This window comes from Ictidomys tridecemlineatus, chromosome 5 (genome assembly GCF_052094955.1).
Source record: "Ictidomys tridecemlineatus isolate mIctTri1 chromosome 5, mIctTri1.hap1, whole genome shotgun sequence".
Classification (NCBI taxonomy): Eukaryota; Metazoa; Chordata; class Mammalia; order Rodentia; family Sciuridae; genus Ictidomys; species Ictidomys tridecemlineatus.
The window spans coordinates 2,917,859-2,923,356 of NC_135481.1; the positions used below are offsets into that span (position 1 = coordinate 2,917,859).

Sequence of the window (5,498 nt, forward strand, 5' to 3'; positions counted from 1 at the left end):
TCTTTGGGCTAGTAGGTATCCATTCCCAGTCTCACACCTATATTTCACTTCTATATAACAATACGACATTGGTTCAGGCTAACCTGATGATATGATTTAAAACAAATGAAACATTCTCACTTTTTCTCAAGGTAGTATGCAAAATTCTCTCTTTATCACTTTAGCCAATCTTAGGTGAGTCTTTCTTGGAAATTCTGGCCAAAATCAATCCTGTAGTCTGGTAGTGAGAGTGGGAATGGAGAGAAGGCAATCAGTCTGAGAGGTATTTATGAAGGGCACTTTTTGGACCTAAATATTAAAAGAATTTATCATATGTCACATAATGGATGACGGCTGAAGCAAAAATTTCTGAAGGACCCAAATGATGCTTGAAGTCCCTATGACTAGTGAGGCTGAGGCAGGAGGATTGCAAATTCAATGCCAGCCTGGGCCATTTAGGGTGACCTTGTCTCAAAAAATAAAAAGGGCTGGGGATGTAGCTCAGTGGTAGAGGGCCCCTGCGTTCAATACCCAACACCGCTAAATAAAAAAATAAGACTCAGATGCTATCTTTGTAGTCAAATCTTCTATGGACTCCAATATAAAAACCTATAAATTACAAGCTGAGATTCTAGAATTAATATTCAGTCGAGTAAAGGAGGCTGTATGATTCTGTATGAACAGTACGACTTATTCAAAATAAAATCTTAGTTTTGCCTGCAACTCATGCTACCGGTTTATGAACTATCTGGATTCTCCATGGTTTAGATTCCCACTTTCTCAGCTTTTTTTTTTTTTTTTTTTTTTTAATGTCCAAATCAAGCTGAAGATATCAGCAATTGGAGTACCATAAAGTTGGTCACATTATTTAGTAGAGCCCAGGATAGGTTCAGACAACTTTTGAAAGTGCTGTTTGAAAATGTTCTGCATATACATTAACCAGTGCGTTCCCTAAACACAGAGATAAATATTTGAATTCCATTCTAAAAATGGCTTGGAAGCGAAGTTTTCAAGCCCTTTTGGTGTCTGAAATTTTGACTTCGGAGCGTAGACCTCAACCTAACCACAAGCATGACTCTATCCAGAGGCTGATTGCATGCCTCAGTTTCCCTGTGTATTACTTGGCAGAAGTGAGTAGGCGAAGGGGTCTGGTTTCCTCTCACCCTCTTTTCCTATGCAATCCTCTGCTAAAGCTATATTTCTTCGTGAAGAAAGCTCACTTCTTTATATATCTCAGCGCTTGTGGTTTCTGCTTCAAAAAGCACTGCCCCCAACCCCCTGAGTACTCAATTTGAGCAGCTTCAGAATACCAGCTCTTCAGGCCTCTCCACATCCCTCCATCCTGTTCAACATGTTGCTTTCAGCTCTGCAGAAAACAGTGGCAGCATAAGGAATTCTGAATTGGCTAGAACAGGAATTGCTTTGTCTAATAGTTTAACCACTAAATAATGTCACTTAAAAGAAAATTTTTAATGAATTACATGGAAGAATAAAGTAAAAATGGTTACTCGGATTTTAGGTCGGAAATTCCGGAGCGCGAATCTTCGGAGCAACCTGTGTTCTTTCAACAAGTATTTTTCAGTAGCTTTGCTAAAGTGGCTTTAAGTTTAAATAGTTTTTAAAAAGAACTGTGTGTTCCCACACCGGGAGTCGAACCCGGGCCGCCTGGGTGAAAACCAGGAATCCTAACCGCTAGACCATGTGGGAACCGATAGCAAGGCCTTCCTGTCTGAACCAATTGAATCAGATGCATCTGCTTCCGCCTCCCACGGTCGACTCCGCCTCCGGTGCCAGATCTGTTCCCTGCGCTTGCGCGGGCTCTCAGCATTCAAGCAGCCTGTGCTGGTTTCCGCGGGTAAACACAGAAGCTGGTGTTGAGCCGCGGGGCTTTCAGCTTGCCCCCAGGGCTGGCAGCCGGCCCTGGTAAGCGTCAGGTTCTTGATTTTCTCAGATCCCGTCCTGCTGGGGCCTGCACCCCGGCTACAATGTCCAAATATCTCCATTAAAAGGTTCTGCGGTGCAATTTGAAAAAGAATAGTTTACATGGTTCAGAAAATTAGGGGAAAAGAACCACCAAGTTATGAGAATATTTTGCAGGTCTCAGACCCTCACGTTTGATGCTAAGGGTAACTATTAGAACCAGCTTTTTCCAGTCATAGTTTAAGGATACGACTGAATTTTTTTCATTTAGATTAGTTTTAATTTTAAGAACAAAAAGTGAATGGATGAAATCTCCAATAGGGGATCTTTGAGGACAAGAGGCATTTGAGACCCCTTATTTTAAGATCTTGTAGACTATGTTATTAAAGCAAAGCCTAGACAGCCACGAAGGGGGAAAAAATCCACTTATTGCATTATTATAACAACTTTTATGCTGCAGGAAAAAAAAAAGAAAAAGAAAAAATGTGAAAAGAACCTCTACTTGAGAGAGAAACATTTATGACCCATAATGAAATGAAAAAAAGATTGTTATTGTATGTACATAGATAGGGAAGTACACATTAATTACAATAAGGCAAACACTACAATATAAAAGGGAGAAGTTGATATGAGAAGGCCCTTTTATTGAGAGGAAGCCCATGGCTAAAAAGCATTTGAAAAAGATCTTAGTATTTCTGGTTCACAGTCAGAATTTGACCAAACAGCAAAAGTGTGAAAATATCAAGTATAGGGAAGTATGTAGGAAAAAAGAAGCTGTTAGGAACTTGTAAGACTTGATTGGAGAGGGAGATTGTCAGGATTTCCTAAACGTGTTATGACAAAGCAATTTTAATTAACTTTTTTTTTTTTTTGTAAAATCAATATTGTTCTGGAACTGCTTCTCACACATAAACATGGATACTTCTATGAAAACATTAGACATATCTAAACGCATCATGACATTATCAGATTGAAGGGGCAGAATCATCCTAAACAAAAGTTAAAGAAGATGGATGGATTAAGAAAGAGATTTTTATTCTTTAAGACTTTTAATTGTATGTATGATAAAAGAATTCTTAAGGATTTCAAGCACTTGTGGGATGAAATCCCTATATAGAAGATCAACAGTCAGTCACAGACTGTAAGAAAATGTTTGATAGGAAAGGATGATTACTCTTACTTTACTAATGAACTGAACCAGCCATGAAACACCCATAGGAAAAGGGACCAAGGATATGGATGGAGGGATAAGAAGAGAGGAGCTCTGATTGGTCAATAAATGGGGTCAGGGAGGGAGTTTGTCTTGCTGGTACCATGGCAACACAATTTATTTGCTTATTTAATGGTGTGGGAATTGAACTTAGCACTTCCAAATGCAAGGCAAGCGCTCTACCACTAAACTACACCCCCAGCCCTCAACACAATTTAAAACATTGCTAAAATATCCCTATTAAGTTGAGGAAGGTGACAAATTTAAACAATAAAAATAGGCTGGCAAAACTAGAAATTCATATGTAGCAAAATGAGATTGAAATTCTATCTCTCACCCTGCACAAAAATCAACTTAAAGTGGATCAAAGATTTAGGCACTAGAACAGAAACCCTGCACCTAACAGAAGAAAAAGTAGGCCCAAATCTGCACCATGTCAGCCTAAGATCTGACTTCCTTAACAAGACCCCTAAAGTGCAAGAAAGTAAAGTCAAGGATCAATAAATGGAATGGATTCAAATTAAAAAAGCTTCTTCTTAGCAAAGGAAACAATCAATAATGTGAGAAGAGAGCCTACAGATTTGGAGAAAAGCTTTACTATATGTACCTCCAATAACTCTAGAATATTAATCTCTAGAACTCAAAAAACTTAACACCAAAAAAACAAATAGCCCAGTCAATAAATAGGCTAAGGAACTGAACAGACACTTCACAGAAGAAGAAATACAATTGATCAACAAATATTTCAAAAAGTGTTCAACATTTCTGGCAATTAGAGAAATGCAAATCAAAACTACACTAAAATTTCATCTCACTCCAGTCAGAATGATAATCCTCAAGAATACGGGCAACAATAAATGTTGGTGAGGATGTGGGGAAAAAGATACACTTGTACATTGCTGGTGGGATTGCAAATTGGCACAACTACTATGAAAAGCAGTATGGTGATTCCTCAGAAAACTTGGAATGGAACCACCATTTGACCCAGCTATCCCACTCCTTGGTTTTTACCCAAAGGACTTAAAATCAATATACTACAGTTATGCAGTCATGTCAATGTTTATAGCAGCTCAATTTACAATAGCTCAACTATAGAACCAACCTATGTGTCCTTCAATGGATTAATGGATAAAGAAAATGTGGTATATATTTTCAATAGAATATTACTCAGCCTTTAAAAAGAATGAAATTATGGCATTTTCCAGTAATTGGATGGAGATGGAGAATATCATGTTAAACGAAATAAGCCAACCCCCCAAAGACAAAAGCTGAATTTTTTCTCTATGTGGATGTTAATTCACAATAAGGGTGGTTGGACACTAGAGAAGAATAGAGTTACCTTAGACTAGGTAGAGGGAAGTGAAGGGAGGGGTGGAAAGGGGATGTAGGTTTAGGAAGGATAGAAGAATGAAACAGACATTACTGCTTTATGTATCTATGTGACTGCTTGACCAGTGTGATTCTACAACAGTTACACTCAGAAAATTGAGAAATTATATTCCTTCTATCTATGTATGATACATCAAAGTGTATAAATGCATTCTACTGTCATGTATAACTAATTTAAAAAAAAAAGAAAGAAAATAGACACAACTCCTCTGGTGCAGGTACAACCTAACAATTATCTACCAAAATGTGGAAGATGTGAATCTAATCCAGAAATTTTGATTCAGTGTTGTCCATGGCCAGGAATCCTGTGGTAGCCACATCGTGGGACTGCTGAGAGGCGGTCAATGTCTTGCAGTAGCACATTGGATATTTGGAAACTTTGGGCCTCTTCATGCCACTCTGCAGCTCCTATACTAGATCAAGGCCATTTAACTTTCTTACAAATGAACGGGAGGTCCAGCTTTCTTCCGTGTCCTGTTATGCAATTGTTTCTGAGACTTGGTTGCTCTTTCAGAGATTCTCTTTCTCAGGTCTTTATCTTAGTAGAGCCATGAAAATGTAAGGAATGAATGTCGATTCCAGGCCCTGATGCTTAGAAAACTGGTGATCCTTTCTCTACTACCTGAATTCAGAGCATTCTGAGCCCCAAGAGGAGGAGACAGAGTCACAAAATGGAAAGAGAGTGAGTCTCTGGATCACTGCATGGAAGCCATTAGTCAACTTCCAACATTAGGCTACCAAGGCTAGAAATAAAGTTTTATTGCATTAAGTCACTGAAATTAGAGACATGTTTTTTAATACTCTGAGTCATACAATAGTTTCTGTAACAAGAGCAAGCACTATGGAAAGAGAAGGAATTTTCCTGTAGATGGTTAAATTGTCTCAGCAATGGTTATTTTGGGGGTTGAGGGAGGGAATTTATGGAGATATGGTAGAAACTGAAGTACAATAGAAAGCAAGGCTTGCATATTTTGATTTATTTTACAGAGCAGTGTATCCG

General features: G+C 38.4%; 1 non-coding gene across 1 annotated transcript; it reads right to left on the minus strand.

Moving 5' to 3' along the window:
- Positions 1-1,614: 1,614 nt before the first annotated feature.
- Trnae-uuc (transfer RNA glutamic acid (anticodon UUC)) lies at positions 1,615-1,686 on the minus strand. The gene has a single exon. It is a non-coding gene; the product is annotated as a tRNA-Glu (tRNA).
- Positions 1,687-5,498: the final 3,812 nt, after the last annotated feature.